This window comes from Pristiophorus japonicus, chromosome 4, assembly GCF_044704955.1.
Source record: "Pristiophorus japonicus isolate sPriJap1 chromosome 4, sPriJap1.hap1, whole genome shotgun sequence".
Lineage (NCBI taxonomy): Eukaryota > Metazoa > Chordata > Chondrichthyes > Pristiophoridae > Pristiophorus > Pristiophorus japonicus.
The window spans coordinates 50806068-50823847 of NC_091980.1; the positions used below are offsets into that span (position 1 = coordinate 50806068).

Sequence of the window (17780 nt, forward strand, 5' to 3'; positions counted from 1 at the left end):
CCCTTTTCAGAAGTAGTTGTTCACTGATTTGTCATTTAATTTTGGAAGCCTGCATCAGTTCGTTAATGCAGTTCCCTATTTGCAAGGACACTGTAAGCTGTGATTGTTGTGTGAGAATGTTTTACTACATTAAAGGTGCTATATAAGTGCAAGTTGTTGTTGCGATGAGGTGGTCTTTGTTCCTCCTACAGTCTTCAAAATTTAAACCCATGCTGGTATCAACGGATCACTGCTTTCTGATTTGCCCTCGTCTTTTTATCCTTGTGTAGTTTCTTTCAATTACAGACAGTGGCCTTTCACTTCAGTTTCTCAAATAGTATCCTGTATTCCAGTCAGTAAGGAAAGGGCATGTTTACATAATAATTTATTGGCTACATTTTCATCATCATAAGCAGTCCCTCGGAATCTAGGAAGACTTGCTTCCACTCTTAACATGAGTTCTTAGGTGGCTGTACAGTCCAATGCGAGAACCACAGTCTCTGTCACAGGTGGGACAAATAGTCGTTGAGGGAAGGGGTGGGTGGGACTGGTTTGCCGCATGCTCTTTCCGCTGTCTGCGCTTGATTTCTGCATGCTCTCGGCAACAAGACTCGAGGAGCTCAGCACCCTCCCGGATGCACTTCCTCCACTTAGGGCGGTCTTTGGCCAGGGACTCCCAGGTGTCGGTGGGGATGTTGCACTTTATCAGGGAGGCTTTGAGGATGTCCTTGTAATGTTTTCGCTGCCTACCTTTGGCTCGTTTGCTGTGAAGGAGTTCCGAGTCGAGCGTTGCTTTGGGTGTCTCGTGTCTGGCATGCGAACTATGTAGCTTGCCCAGCAGAGCTGATCAAGTGTGGTCAGTGCTTCAATACTGGGGATGTCGGCTTGGACGAGGACCCTAACGTTGGTGCACCTGTCTTCCCAGGGGATTTGTAGGATCTTGCGGAGACATCGTTGGTGGTATTTCTCCAGTGACTTGAGGTGTCTGCTGTACATGGTCCATGTTTCTGAGCTATACAGAAGGGTGGGTATTACTACAGCCCTGTAGACCATTTTACAATAATGCACAATGGATTTTTTTGCTATATTGATTTATTTAACCCAAAAGGTAATTTTAAGCTAAACTCTCCCATTTTTTTCAAATAACATGACGCAAATTTTGCAGTAATTTAATGTTTAACCTTCAGTATCCAAAGAAAAAGAATTGATATACTACAAGGAAACATGCTTTTCTCTGCAGTACCATCTGAAAAAATTCAATAAAAAGTAATGAATTATACTAATACATTTTATTCTTGTACTTATTTTGAGATTAATCACTCTATTGATGCAAGTTAGTTTAGCATGATAGTAACTTAGAACATAGATCTGATGTTCCGAGTAAAACATTTTATTTTTCTATCTTTACCTGTCAAAATTCTTCCCTCCCCATCCTGTTGACTTCATGTTCAATGGATGCTGAGTACCATCAGTTACTTGCTTGTGGATATTCTTTGTGTAATCCTAGGCAGTGAAAGTTGGCAGATGATTTAACTATGGGGTAAAGCTGAGCTCGTTTCTTCCCTGCCTCAATATCCACAAGTGTGTGCTCCCAGCAAGGGAATCACTAAATATCAGTCAAGAATGGGACCGTGACAGTTTATTTTTCCCTATTTCTTCCAACTAGGATTGATCAGGCCAATTATAGGAACCTTATCAATTCCCTAGCTGAGATTAGCTTCTTGTGGCAAACTTTTTTTTAAATATGATTGATAATGTTTATTCACATTGTTTCTGGCTAGCCTAGAGTTGAATAGTTTTACTAGTGTGCTGAGTTAATTGCTGTCATATTGTGAATGTTCCCAAGCCTTCCCCTTGTGCTTGGGACTAGATAGTACCTGTGCAATAGCGGAAGTCATGGAACTGCATCTCTGATGCAGAAGTCAACTTCTGTGTTTCAGTTACAAAATTTGTAGAAAATTTCGACTTCTATTTTTAAAATGGATTATTTTTACTAAGTTGTCATACTGTGAAGAAAAATTATTTTTATGTGTTTAGAAAATAATTCTCAGTGCTAGGGTCAAACGGTGAATCCTATATTGAGAGCTTCCATGGAAACTAATCTCTGAGCGCATGCACCCCAATCACGTGTGTGCTCTTTGGGAGTATCTTCAGATGTTGGGAAGTGCTCAATGAGGGCATCAGATTTGAAAAGTCTTGTCTTTTCAGCTCCAACAGAGGAACCATTGTTTAATCATTCTCCAAGTAAAATGTTTACAGTGACAAGTGAAGCAGCTGTTGCTAGATTATTCAATGGTCTCTCTTGTATCCGTTCTTCAAACCCAAGATAGTAACTGTCTTGTTCCATAAAAATATTAATGGGGAGTCACTCATGGGAGCAACATTTGGCCATTGCATTGAATGGTTTGGTATTCATTGCAATGACTTTTTTACATTCTATTTAATGTACTCTCACAAAGTGAGTACCTCTTGTGCGTTGGATGAAATTAAAATTGGTGCCACTTTGAATGATAATTTGTCCATCAGTGAAGTGCTTTGCTTTTTATCACTTCATAAATGTAATTATGTAATTGTACAGTGTGTGCCCAACCTCTCTCGTTTGATTTCTGTTTCCACAAAGTGAAAATTTCCATTTGGCAGATGGTGATTGCACTGTAGTGGGATGTTGTTGTTTTTGTATCTTTTACATTATTCTTCTTGGAGAATAGTGTGAAGTAGTGGAAGGATTCACAAGCGATAGTCTAACTGGCTGCAACCATCTTTATACCAGCTGATACTGTGGTTAATCGTTTACGGCGGATGGATTCTATGGGCTGCTACAACTTGTACGATGTGGGGGAAGGCACCCAAGCTCACCAGACACAAACATCTTGCTGGGTGTCAACCCAGAATTGAAAGCTTTGGACTCTGCTAGCCAGGACTGTTTTAAGCGAGGTTCAAACCCTGCAACTTCTGCCTCGCAGGCAAGAATGCTACCACTAAGCCAAAGTCTTGCACCTAAGTAATGGGATTATGGGTGTTCCACATATACTAAATTAATGTCTTGGCCCAGTCATTTTCGAGAGATGCTGAATGATTATCAGCAGAGTTTTCTCCGTAGACATACCAAAGTATATTCCAATGAGAAGGAAAGACTTTAAGAGAAGGAGAACCATCCCTGGCTAAGTAAGGAAGTAAAGGATGGTACCAAATTGAAAACAATGGCATACAATGTTACCAAGATTAGTGGGAGGCCAAAGGATTGGGAAATTAAAAAAAAAACAGCAAAGGACGACTAAAATATTAAAAGAGAGAGAAGATGGATTGTGAGAGTAAACTAGCAAGAAATATATAAAAAGATAGTAAGAGCTTCTCCAGTTACATAAAAAGGAAGCAGGTAGTTAAACTAAAAATTGGTCCCTTAGAGGATGAGACTGGGGAATTAATGGGGAACAGGGAAATATCAGAAACTTTTGAACAAATATTTTGTATCGGTCTTCATGGTGCAAGACACTAAAAACATCCCAACAATAGATAATCAAGGGGCTATAGGTTAAGGATATCTCCTTACGGCTGGAGAAACACTTGGAGTTGGAGGGAGGATCCAGTTGTCGTAGTCCATGTAGGAACCAATGGCATAGGTGGAACTAAGAATGCGGTTCTGCTGAGGGCATTTCAGGAGGGTCTAAATTAATAAGCAGAACCTCAAGGGTAATAATCTCTGGACTGCCACCTGAGCCACCTGCAAATTGGCAGACGGTTAAGCAGATCAGAGTGTTAAATATGTGGCTCAAAGAGTGGTGTGGGAGGAAGGGGTTTCAATTCATGGGGCACTGGCACTAGTACTGGGGAAAGAGGGAGCTATTCCGTCGGGACGGGCTCCACGGGCTGGGACCAGCGTCCTGGTGAATTGAATTGGACTCTAGTTAGGGCTTTAAACTTTTTTTAAAAAATGGGCGAGGAGGGGGTCAGGTGAGGGGAAATTTAGATATCTAAAGAGAGAGGTCAATGCAGTAGAGCAGTGGAGCGATTTGGGTAAACATAAGCATAGTGTGACAGGAAGGGACAGAGAGTTTAATGCTAGCAGTGCAGCAGAGAATAAGGCCAAAGCAGGGAATAATGGTTAAAAAATTAAACTAAAGGCTTTTTATTTGAATGCATGGCGCATTCGAAACAAGATAGACAAGCTGGTGGCACAAATAGAGATAAATGGATTTGATCTGAGCCATTACAGAGACATGGTTGCAAGGTAACCAAGATTGGTAACTAAATGTTCCAGGATACTTGACATTTCGAAAAGACAGGCAGAATGGTAAAGGAGGTGTGGTAGCTCTGATAATAAAGGATGACATAAGGACAGTAGAGAGAAAGGATCTTGGCTCGGAAAATCAGGAAGTAGAATCAGTATGGATGGAGATGAGGAGTAACAAGGTGCAGAAAACACCGGTGGGAGTAGTATATAGGCCCCTTAACAGTAGCTATACCATTGCACAGAATATTAATCAAGAAATAGTAGGAGCTTGTAAAAAAAAAAAAAGGAGCATGTAATAATCGTGGGGGACTTTAATCTTATAGACTGGACAAATTAAATTGGTAAAGGTACAATGGAGGACGAGTTCATGGAATGCATTTGGCATAGTTTCCTAGAACAATAAGTCATGGAACCAACCAGGGAACGGGCTATTTTAGATCTTGTATTGTGTAATGAGCCGGGGTTAATTAGCAATCTCATAGTAAAGAATCTTCTGGGGAGAGTGATCAATATACGATAGAATTTCACATTATGTTTGAGAGTGACTTGCCCAAGTCCAAAACTAGAGTCTTAAACTTAAATAAAGCCAATTACATTGGTATGAAGGGCGAGTTGGCTAAGGTAGATTGGAAAAATAGATTAAAAGGTATGACAGTAGAAGCAGTGGCAAGCATTTAAAGAACTATTTCATAATTCTCAACAAAAATACATTCCATTGAGAAACAAAAACTACACAGGAAAAGTGATACATCCGTGGCTAACTAAAGAAGTTAAGCAAAGCATTAGATTGAAAGAAGCAGCTTATAATGTTGCGAAGAATACTAGTAAGACTGAAGATTGGGAGAGTTTCAGAAAACATCAAAGGATGGCCAAAACATTGATGATAAAGTAAAACAATAGACTGACAGAAAACTAGCAAGAAACATAAAAGCAGACTAAGAGTTTCTGCAAGTATGTAAAAAGGAAGAGAGTAGTAAAAGTAAACATTAGAGGCTGAGGCAGGAGAAATTATTATGGAGAATAAGGAAATGGCACAAACGTTAAACAAATATTTTGTATCTGTCTTCACAGTGGAAAAGGCAAAAAGCATAAGTAAAATGGTGGGGAACCAAGGGTCTAATGAGGGTGAGAAACTTAATGTAATTAATATAAGTAGAGAAACTAATGGAACTAAAAGCAGACAAATCCCCTGGACCTGATGGCCTATATCCTGGAGTTCTAAAAGAGGTGGCTGCAGAGAGTGAATGCATTGGGTTTGATCTTTCCAAATTCCCTAGATTTTAGAATGGTCCCAGCGGATTGGAAGGTAGCAAATGGAACCCCGCTATTCAAGAAAGGAGGGCGAGAGAAAACAGGGAACTACAAGCCAGTTAGTCTGATATCAGTCACTGGGAAAATGTTGGAATCCATTGTTAAGGAAGTGATATCGGGGCACTTAGAAAATCATAACATGATTGGGCAGAGTCAACATGGTTTTATGAAAGGGAAATAATGTTTGACAAAGTTTATTAGAGTTTTTTGAGGATGTACTAGCAGGATAGATAAAGGGGAACCAGTGGATGTAGTATATTTGGATTTCAAAAAGACATTCGATAAGGTGCCACATTAAAAGTTATTACACAAGATAATGGGGCTAAATTTCCAGTCGGAGGCTGCCTTTGGACGAATGCCTCCAACCTGAATTTATTTTGCATAAGTACCTGGTGGTCCTGGAGGTGCCTTCGATTCCGGACGGAGGCCTTCATTTGATACGTAGCATACCGGGAGGATTTCCCCATACACATGAAAGAGCTGGAGTCATGTGGGCCTGGACCACCAATCACTCTGCAGTCAGCATTCTCATTGATAAAAATGGGAACTTCGTTTTTACGATTTCCCATTATTATCAATGAGAATAAACCCCTAAAACAAAAACCACAACATAATAAATAAAATTAATTGTAATTAAATGTTTTAGAAATGTTTTTAATACGGTTTAAAATAAACTTATGTTAATGGACAGGGTTTTTAATGTAAAAATGTGTTTTTAAATTTAATGTTTATGTTTTAAAACTCTTACTCTGGTAAAAGTAGGCTATGCGCCTGCTTTTGCCAGGCGCAAGAGTTTGAAGGACATTTGCTGGGCATGAGTTGGGCAGATAGCCCAATCTCGCCCGCTCGAATATCCTTCTCTGGGGGATGCGGAGGATCTGTCAAGACAAATCTTGACGGATTGGAAAAGCCAGTTCACAGCGCATGCGCGTCGCACCCCGAAAACTGATTTTTGCGTCGCCGGGTCCGTCAGCACTTTGTATGGACCTAGTGAGGCCGGAATTTTAGCCCCCATGGCTCATGGCATTGGAGGTAATATGTTAGCATGGATAGAGATTGGTTAGCTGACAGAGTGTAGGGATAAACGGGTCTTTTTCAGGGTGGCAGGCTGTAACTAGTGGAGGGCCACAAGGATCAGTGCTGGGGCTTCAGCTATTTACAAACTATATTAATGACCTAAATGAAGGGACCGAGTGTAATGTATCCAAATTTGCTGATGATGCAAAGCTAGGTGGGACAGTAAACTGTGAGAAGAACACAAAGTGTCTGCAAAGGGATATAGATAGATAGATAAAGTGAGTGGGGCAGTAAGGTGGCAGATGGAGTATAATGTAGGGAAATGTGAGGTTATTCACTTTGGTTGAAAGAATACAAAAACAGAATATTTTTTAAATGGTGAGAAACTTTTAAATGTTGGTGTTCAGAGAGATTTGTGTGTCCTTGTGCAAGAAACACAGAGAGCTAGCATGCAGGTACAGCATGCAATAAGGAAGGCAAATGGCATGTTGTCCTTTGTTCTATAAATATATTAAGAGCAAGAGGGTAACTAAAGAAAGGTTAGGGCCTATTCGAGACAATGAGGGTAATCTTAGTGTGGAGGCGGAAGATGTTGGTATGGTTCTTAATGAATATTTTGCGTCTGTTTTCACAAAGGAAAGGGGCAATGCAGATACTGCTATCCAGGTGGAGTGTGAAATTCTGGATGAAATAAACATAGTGAGAGAGGAGGTATTTAGGGGTTTGGCAGTTTTGAAAGTAGGTAAGTCTCCAGCCCCGGATGAAATGCATCCCAGGCTGTTGAGCGAAGTAAAAGAGGAAATAGCACGTATTTGTTAAGGGAAGATCGTGTTTGACTAACCTGATTGAATTTTTTGAGGAAGTAACCAGGAAGGTCAATGAGGGTAGTGTGTACGATGTAGTGTATATGGACTTTAGCAAAGCTTTTGATAAGGTCCCACATGGTAAACTGGTCATGAAGGTTAAGGCCCATGGGATCCAGGGCAAAGTGGCGTTGGATCCAAAATTGGCTTAGAGGTAGGAAGCAAAGGGTAATGGTTGATGGATGTTTTTGTGACTGGAAGGATGTTTCCAGTGGGGTTTCCAGTGGGGATTTCCCTTTCTTTTTGTGGTATATATCAATGATCTAGATTTGAATATAGTGAGTATGATTAAGAAGTTTGCAGATGACACTAAAATTGGCTGTGTGGTTGATAATGAAAGAGGAAAGTCATGGACTGCAGGCGGATATCAATCTACTGGTCAGGTGGGCAGAGAAGTCGCAAATGGAATTCAATCTGGATAAGTGGGAGGTAATGCACTTTGGGAGGGCTAATAAGAAAAGGGTATACACATTAAGTAGTAGGCCACTTAAAAGTGTAGATGAACAAAGGGACCTCAGAGTGCTTGTCCACAGATCCCTGAAAGTAGTCGGCCAGGTGGATAAGGTGGTTAAGAAGGCATACAGAATGCTTGCCTTCATTGGCTGAGGCGTAGAATAAAAGAGCAGGGAAGTTGTGCTTAAATTGTATAATACTCTGGTTAGACCACAGCTGGAGTACTGCGTGCAGTTCTCGGATGCTGCCTGGAATGGAGAATCTTAGCTGTGAGGATACATGGATAGGCTGGATTTGTTCTCATTGGAACAGAGGAGAACTCATTAAGGTGTACAAAATTTTGAGGGGCCTGCAAGTGGATAGCGAGGGCCTATTTCCCTTGGTGGAGGGGTCAAGTACGAGAGGGGATAGTTTTAAGGTGGTTGGTAGAAGGTTCAGAGGGGATATGAGAAGTGGCTTCTTCATGCAGATGGTTGTGGGGGTCTGGAACTCACTACCTGGAAGGGTGGTGGATGCAGAAACCCTCACCACATTTAAAAAGTGCTTGGATTGGCACTTGAAGTGCAGTAACCTGCAGGGTGACGGACCTAGAGCTGGTCAGTGGGATTAGACAGGATAACCTCTTGTTGGCTAGCACAGATATGATGGTAAGTACTGCAGGGAATTGAATATGGCCAAGGTGATCTCCTGGACTAGTTTTGATCGCCTGGATGGGTCAGAAAGGAATTTTCCCAGATTTTTTTTCCCCAATTAGCCTGGGTTTTTATCTTTTTTTTGCCTCTCCCAGGAAATTACATGGCTCTGGTCAGGGTGGAGTGCAGAATGTTTCGATGCAAGAGGTGTCGCAGTTGTGTGGGCCGGACTGGTTGGGCTGGGTGCTTGTTACCTTTCCGCCATTGTTCATTGTTCATGGGTTTATATGTAACCTTCAGGGCTACTGACCGAGGGCTGTGTGGCTCTTTGTTCGCCGGCGCGGACACTGGGCCGAAATGGCCTCCTTCTGCGCTGTAGATTTCTGTGTTTCTATGTTATTGCAAAGGGGCAGGAGTTTAAGAGTGAGGAAGTCTTACTACAATTGTACAGGGCCTTGGTGAGACCACACCTAGTATACTGTGCACAGTTTTGGTCTCCTTATCTAAGGAAGGATATACTCGCCTTGGAGGCGGAGCAACGGAGGTTCACTAGATTCATTCCTGGGATGAGATGCTTGTCTTATGAGGAGAGACCGAGTAGAATGGGCCTATACTCTATGGAGTTTAGAAGAATGAGAGGTGATCGCATTGAAACATAAAAGATTCTGAAGGGGATTGGCAGGGTAGGTGCTGAGAGGTTGTTTCCCCTGGATGGCGTGTCTAGAACTCGGGGGCACAGTCTCAGGATAACTGGAAGGCCATTTAAGACAGAGATGAGGAGGAGTTTCTTCACTCACAGGGTTGTGAATCTTTGGAATTCGCTGCCCCAGAGGGCTGTAGGTGCTGAGTCTCAGAATATATACAAGGCTGATATAGATAGATTTTTGGAGTCTAGGGGAATCAAGGGATATAGAGATCGGGTGAGAAAGTGGAGTTGAGGTCGATGATCTTATTGCATGGCGTACTCCTCCTATTTTTTATGTTTTTATGTACTATGTTGGAAAGTTTTTTTTAATGCACTAGGCCATTTGATTGGCTTTCTTTATTTTCATTTAATTACTCGGGAACAAAATGGGGAAAAATGCATGTTGGCCAGGATGAAGTCTACCAGGCTGTATAATACGTATTTTTCATGCAAAAATAAGTGAGTTAACTACCTTAATTTTTAATAAGAGAAATTGATGCCTAGTTACCTTCCATTTTATGATAAATCAGGTCATGGTTAATGTAGGGTAATGTTAATGTTAAATAAGGCTACATTGAAAGTAAATGTTTTCCCAATCTCTGAAATCAGTTGAATTAAAGTCATCTTGTCTTGTACTGTTTTTGTTTTTAAAAAAGTGATTTTTTTTCTTCATTTTTTTTTAAACACAGTAATGAAATACAGGGAATTTATGTGGATGTTTGAGTTTAAAATTCCTTGGGAAATATATAACGCACTGGCTATTACTGCACTGTTACTATATGCAGTAGGTCAAGGCAAGTGCACTATAACTTGTAATGATTATGCCATTATTTACGACACATGGAGCAAACTTAGGATCAATTTCAGATGCAAATTAATACAAACAAAGTATGCAGATCAGTTGATTTACGTTTTGCCCAGATTGGTATATGATACTATTTGCAGAGAAGCGATAATGTGAGATGTTCAATCCTTTGTGACTAGTGTTATATAGTATTATTATTCTTATAGAAAGGATAGCTGACAACATTTGCATACTGCTGCCGATTTAACAATTAACTGGCTTGCCCACCTGCTTTCAGGTCAGATCTCAGCGACTAGCATAATGGGCTGATGTTCCAGGGTTTCACTTGAGCAATGTTTGCTGTATGACGCCATTATTGAATAGTAAATAAAAAATGATGCTAAAGTTTACGCCATGCTCAGTTCCAAAAATAAGAACTGCAAATCAGATCAATTACTGTAATCTGAAGCACATAAAAATCGAAACACACAATCCAATAAATCAGTTTTCTTGGTTTTGCAGAGAATGCTGGGAGCCTTGGAATGAGTTACACAGTTGTAATCTAATAGGGGCTCAGGTGATATCAGATATTGCTAAAGTGCAGTTTGAGTGGCTTATCACCACTGTGAACCCAGAGATTCGATTACAACCTTGAACTCATTGGTGTCAGTTACCTTTATTGTAAAATCTATTTTATACAATTTCTGTGTGTCTGAAGCCTAATGCATAAACTTTCTGATTGGTTTAATATCTGCTGTGATTTGAGGTTCTGATTTTTCACAGAAATATTGTTAAAGTGCGGCATGTAAATTATAATTAACAACAATCCCGCGTGAATTTTCCCTATCGGGAGTTAAAACCGACCACCTCCAATAAGCTCGGCCGTATCACCACAGATTCTGTGCCGGAAACAGGAACACTCAATTTGCTTGCCCTTGCTTCGTTCTTACGTTCACTTCCCACCCTGCACACACCCTCATTCTGTGCCACTACTCCTCAGCCTATAGTGAGTGTTGTGTACGCATAAATAACTGACAAACTGAGTCAGGAGAAATGTTACTTAACTGTGCTCTTATATAACCGAAAATGGAGTCCCAAACCAGCATGAGTACAGCAACTGGAAATAGCTCCCGCAGGGTCCTAATGCCCGTCCTGTGAGCTGGAACAAATAAATAGAGTAGAACATGACATACTTCCCCTCTTTTTTAAAACCACAGTTTATGTACAGACAAAGTCGTTGAGATACCAGATCATGTTCTGATATGCTGAGTCCGGCAGTGTTTGCTCTAGGTTTTGGTTACGAGCAGAACGGTGCCTCTATTCCATCCTGCTGGTCTCTTCATGCTAGGTTTGGCTGGGGGTTTGAGAATGTCCAGTAGCCAGCAAAGATTCCACCCATGAGCTCAGCAGGTGTCTTCCCTGTTAGCGACTGCTTTGTCGAACGGTATGTGCAGAGAATGTTTTGAACCGCTTCGCCGAATGTTTGACCTGCTGTGAGGTTGGTTTTCAAACATTCTTTGATGACGCGGTTAAAATGCTCAACACCTCCGTTGCTATGAGGATTGTACCGAGCAATAAGGCGATGCTTGATAGCATGACAAGTGAGGAAATCCGCAAACTGGTCGGATACAAACTGTGGTCCATTGTCAGTGATTATAACCTCTGGGAGGCCCAACTTTGTGAACATACGCTGCAGAATAGTGATGATCGTTGATGAAGTCACTGAACTTGGTGCGATTTCTGGCCATTTGGGATGCAGGTCATGCACTACAACAAGGAACTGCTGGTGTTGTGGAGCTGCGTCAACTGGACCGAAGATATCCAACTGAAGTTGTTGCTATGGTCTTTGTGCCCATGGAATGGGCTTCATTTACTCTGGTTGGATGTTTGTGGCCTTTTTGCTCAGACTGCATGCTTCACATTGTGAGATGAACTCCTCGATGTGAGTGTCAATCCCAGGCCACCATACTGAATCGCGACATCTCTGCTTCATATGGACAATGCCAGGGTGTCCATTGTGTGCCAATGAGAGATTGCACTGCTGAAGCGACTTGGGAATTACTGCTCTATCACCATGAGCTAGGCAGCCATCAGTCCAAACAGAAAATTAATTGCGAAGTCTGTGGAATGTTTTCAGCTCTACCAGAATTTGCTTGGGCCACTCAGTCTGGAGCATAGCATCAATCTGATTCAGTTTTGAGTTTGTCGTAGGAGACCAGGTTTCTGATGGACTGAGTGATGATCGACGTGACCTGTCGTCATCTGTGAACAAGTCAGCACCAGAGTCCGAAACAGGTGTCCAGCGGCTGAGCATGTCAGCTACGTCATTGCGACTGCCAGCAATATACTGCACGTCAAAGTTATACTGATGAAGGCGATCTGACCATCGGCTGATTCATAGTGGTCTGTGCCCAGATCCAGTTGTAGCGAGTGGCGTAGTTAGCGCTTGGTGATCCGTACGGAGGGTAAATTTCCTGCCAGAGGTAGATGTGCCAGCGTTCACATGTAGATGCAAGCGAGTGCTTTGCGTTCCCCTGTAGAGTATTTAGGTTCTGCAGACGAGAGTGTGCGAGAGGCGAAGGCTAGTGGGTGTTCCAGGCCGTCAATCCATTGCGAGAACACAGCATCCGTGGTGACATACGTAGTGACATTTGGATCAAAATGCGTGAGAATAGGAGGGGGTGTGATTTTCTCTTTAAGCATGGTGAATGCCTGAGCCTGGGAATCTGTTCATTCCCAAGGGACATCCTTGCGTAGCAACTGACGAAGTGGTTCGATAATGTGCGCATAGTACGGAACGAACTTCAGATAGAAGTTGCAAGTGCTGAGGAATGATGAAAGTTCTTTGATGTTGGTAGCCTCCTGCATTCGCTGGATCACGTCAGTGCCCTTGTGTTGTGGCTCTGTAGCCCAGAAAGTTTGTTTGTTCAGCACTGAATGTACACTTATCGGCCATAACTGCGTGAAGTAACTGGTCATGTTCTTCCATTGTCCGTCCATGGATGACGATATTGTCAAGCAGATTGAGGTCTCCTATGCCTGCTAGCATAGTAGTGACAATCTTCTGAAATGCACTTGGTGCAGAAGATAGTCCGTAGGGCATGCGTCGATACTGTTACAGACCATCATGCGTCGTAAATGCCGTGAGCAGTTTGCGGTCCTCCGCTAGGGGTATTTGCAGGTAACTGCAACACATGTCGAGTTTCATGAAAACTATTGAGCCTGTGGAATTCTGAAGACAGTTCGTCGATGGTAGGAAGTGGGTACTTGTAGGGGATGATGGCCTTGTTGACCTCTTTCAGGTCGATGCAGAGGCGGATCTCCCCATTTTTTTGCCAAGCAATGACTAAGTTTGAGATCCAGGGTGAGTCGCTACTCTCAATGATTCCCTGAGATTCGAGTCACGTTAATTTTGCGGATACTTGGTCGCAAACCACGAATGGGAGAAGGTGAAGTCGCTGCGTAACCGGTTTGATGGAGGGTCAATGCGGGGGACGTTGACAGAATTTTGTTGTCACTCCAAACCCTGTGAAAATTGAGGGATACTGCTTGTCAAAGTCCACCGTGTACACAGGTATGCCAGTTGGGTCCTAAACTTTGAACCCAAGCTTGTCAAAAAGGTCAATACCCATGAGGCTTCGTCCCTTCGCGACATAAAAGGAAAAGTTCTCCAATGTTATGAACTTGTAGTATAACGGGACAGATATGACCCCAAGTACCTCAATTTTGGATTCTGAGTACGCATGTAGAATGGAAGTTGCGGGCTGCAGTTGACAGTGCATGAAGTGGGTTTTGTACGCAGCCTTGCTCAAAATAGAGACTGTGGCTCTAAGGTCAATGAGGAGGCAGCAGGGCATGCCGTCAATATTTACCTCACAGTCCTTGAATTTGCCCGAACTGATGTGCGAAATGTCACCAACGGTGTAAACCATACTGGGTTCATCACTATCGGGGTTGTCCACATGCTGCGATGAGCGACAGACATTAGCAAAATGGTCCATTTTACCACATGTCGAGCATTTCTTCCCATGTGCAGGGCAGTTCAGACTCTTTGCTGAGTGTGATTTGTCCGCACAATTAAAGCAGTGGAAGTTAGGCCCGTGATCCGTAGTGGGTGGCTTATTACGAGCCCTGGGTCTCTGCTATGATTTCTGCTTTGGACAAAAGCCTTGCACATGGGCTGTAGCTGCAGGCTTCTGCACAGGGGGAGCAGGGGATCTGATCGCTTTTGAATCGGAAAACACTAATTTGATTTGGATGGCCAAATTAGTGGCTTTGTCTAATGTCAATTTATCATCCATTAGCAAGTGTTCCCGAATCCGGGGGGTCGTTGTTTTTTCAATAATTTGATCCCTGATCATTTCCTCTTAAGTGCTCCAGAGTTACACGTAGCGTCCAGTTCAGTTAATGAAATGATGTACTGTTTGGTTCACCATTCCCTTGCCCCCTTTTACAAAATTGGTATCTCTCCATCACGATACTTTTCTTTGGCCCAAAATAGTTCTCTAGGGCGCTTACCGTTTTGTCGTAGGACTCCATGTCTCCGATTTGACCAAAGATGCATTGGCCTTCAGTGCCGAGGCAGTGGATAAATATTGCACAGTGATGAGCTTGTGTTATGTTGTTGCCGTCTAACCCACTCGCTGTGATGTATGTAGAAAAACTTTTTATCCATCTCGGTCAAGGAATTGGAGGGTCCCAAGGTGGGGTGGGGTGGGGGGAGGAAGGTGGAGGGGTGTTTGGTAGGGAGGTTAATTTGATTCATCCTCATTGCCAAATTATGTTGTGTACACGTAAATAACTGACAAACTGAGCCGAGAAATGTAACTTAACTTAACTGTGCTTTTATACAACCCAAAATCGAGTCCCAAACCGACATGAACCAGCATGAGTACAGCAACTGTGAATAGCTTCCGCAAGGTCCTAATGCCCGTCCAGTGAGCTGTAACAAATAAGTGGAGTATGAACACAACAGTGAGCAATATACTATTAACATATAATGGCAATGACTGCTTTATGATACAGGAAACTAACAGTAATTATGGGCCCAACATTGCCCAAGCAGTTTTTTCGTCGTACTGACCTGAAGTGCGCCGACTTTGCGCGCTGGAAAGGGCGCCAGAAAAAAGGGGCCCCATGCTGGCCGCTCTTCGGAGTCCCTGGAGTCGTGGCGTGGCATGGAGGCTGAAGGCGGGGGGGGCGGAGCAAATGCCGGGGCGGAGCAAATGCCAGCGCAGAAGACACTGCCGGTACCTGCGCGCATGCTCAGTGAGAGCTGCGCGCATGCTCCTGCCCTCCCAGTGTGTCCTGTGGGCTGTGAGCAGGACCCGATGCTCGCAGCCCCTATCCCAGGCCGAAGGGACGCCCGATCTCGCCACACCCTAATCCTGGCCGAGTGGACTCACGTACCGGCCGGCTGGCCCGCTGAGTTCCTGTGCAGGTAGGACTTCTCTCTTATTATTTAGTGGCTGTGCTTGAGACTTTTGATTGGGGTGGGGGGGGAGAAGGAGAGTTTTGGGGGGGGGGGGAGGCGGGGAGGACGAGAGTTTTTTTGGGGGCGCGAGGCGGAGGGGGTGAGAGACAGTGTGTCTCTCTGGCTACATACCACCCCCCCCCCCCCCCCCCCCACCCCACCCCGTGACATCGTGGCCAGCAGCTCTCATTTCTCCGGTAGGATTTACTTCATTTTTATTGGTATTTTAATTGTTTGAGCTTTTCCTTGCAATGTTTGGTGCTTGGTTGTTGAGGTCCTCTCCAGTTCCTATCCCTGCCCTTATGTCTGCCGAATGTGCGCTGCTTTTTCTTCACTGCCCGCAAGGTTTTTCAGAGCTGGCCACATACGCTGACCTAAGTGGATTTGGAGTAAATTTTAGCTGGCCAAAGTGGCATAAATGGCCATAACTGGTGAAAGTGTCTGGGAACGCCCCTTTTTGAAAAACAAATCTTACCTAACTGACTTATTCTGGAGCAAATTTTTTTTGGGAAATGGCATTTTTTACAATTTCCGCCAGAAAAAACAACTTACTCCAAAATAATTGATGCAAGTCATGGCCAGGATTGGGCCCTATATCACGTGCATTAATTCGGTATGAGGCATCATCACATATTAACTGCATATAGTTCTCTGGCTGGTGGCATCTGCTATGGTATGCACTGGTGTCATAAGAGGAACCTAAAACTGAAAATCTCCCCACCAATTTCACTTTTTTAACAGAATAAAATCATGAGCTCTGAGATTTATTTTTTAGATACAGTGGTTTAAGCATTATTGTCAGTTGTTGAGCTTTGTGAAAAATTGAGCCGCTGTTTACATAAGTGTGTGTGAAAGAGAGAGAAATACACAGACAGAGATGCTTCATCTAAAAGTGAAATTTTTAATGCCTTTCGACCTATCTGAATCTAATTAATGCTGGCTAGTCATGCACACATGAATTAAATGAAATACCAGGGCTGGGTGATTAAGAACAGTAAAAGAAAAGCAACACAGAATCCAGAACCCATGGTATTGCAGTAACTGACAACAAAATTTAACTTAAGCTTCCATGTGAAATCCTCTAATGGTGCAAATATACACGTTATTCAAATATAACTTATACTTGCCAGAGTTTAGTGATTTGACTGGTTGACATTTGTTGTATGTATTTGCCTATTGAGAATTACGTCCCTTTTTTTCTATTTTATTAAGTATTTGAGATAATCACAACTTAAGCATAATTATACAAAAATGCTGTGAGCAAATTCATTATACTATGCCATCTTAAGCATGATTTCACATCACAATTTGTACTGGTTTCTGTGCTGCATGTTGTGTACACAGTGAAAGCAATTATTAACACCAGTCTAACTCCTAATAAGTAACTTTAATATGAATAGTCTTGTGGTCAACATTTTCTGAGTATCACTAAATATCCAAAGAGATAATGGAAAAGATAATCAACTGAATATTGGAAGAATATAAACGCTTTTTGAGAAAAAAAATTTCAAATTAAACTGGAATTCTATTTATTGCCAACTATCTTTACGGTAGAGGACACTAAAAATTATCCTACAGTGGATAGTCAAGGGGCTGTGGGTGGTGGTGGTGGTGGTGGTGGTGGGGGGGGGAGGAACGTAACACAATCACAATCACTAATGAGGTGTTACTCAGTAAGATAATGGGACGAAAGACGGATAAATCCCCTGGACCTGATGGCTTGCATCCTAGAGTCTTCGGAGAAGTAGCGGCAGGGATAGTGGATGCATTGGTTGTAATTTACCAAAATTCCCTGGATTCTGGGGAGGTCCCAGCAGATTGGGAAAACTGCAAATGTAACACCTCTATTTACAAAAGGAGGCAGACAAAAAGCAGGAAACTATAGACGAGGTAACCTGACATCTGTGGTTGGGAAAATGTTGGAGTCCATTATTAAAGAAGCAGTAGCAGGACATTTGGAAAAGCATAATTCATTCAGGCATAGTCAGCATGGATTTATGAAGGAAAGTCATGTTGGCCAAAGTTGCTGGAATTATTTGAGGATGTAACAAACACAGTGGATAAAGGGAAACCAGTGGATGTGGTATATTTGGACTTCCAGAAGGCATTTGACAAGGTACCACATAAAAGGTTAGTGCACAAGATAAAAGTTCATGAGGTTGGGGGTAATATATTAGCATGGATAGAGGATTGGCTAACAAACAGAGTCGAGATAAATGGTTCATTCTCGCGTTGGCAATCAGTAATTAGTGGGGTGCTGCAGGGATCGGTGCTGGGACCCCAACTATTTACAATCTATATTAATGACTTGGATGAAGGCACCGAGTGTAACGTAGCCAAGTTTGCTGACGA

At 42.7% G+C, this 17780-nt stretch overlaps 1 protein-coding gene and 1 long non-coding RNA gene across 16 annotated transcripts in view; one reads left to right on the top strand and one right to left on the bottom strand.

The window, feature by feature from the left end:
- The window catches only part of LOC139262901 (rap guanine nucleotide exchange factor 6-like), a 448770-nt gene that overhangs the window by 267418 nt on the left and 163572 nt on the right, over positions 1–17780 (top strand). The gene's annotated exons all lie outside the window — the stretch shown is intronic.
- Positions 911–12527, bottom strand: LOC139262904 (uncharacterized). Its single transcript, XR_011592994.1, has 3 exons — positions 11021–12527; positions 1388–1482; positions 911–991 (listed from the first exon to the last, which is right to left on the bottom strand). It is a non-coding gene; the product is annotated as an uncharacterized lncRNA (long non-coding RNA).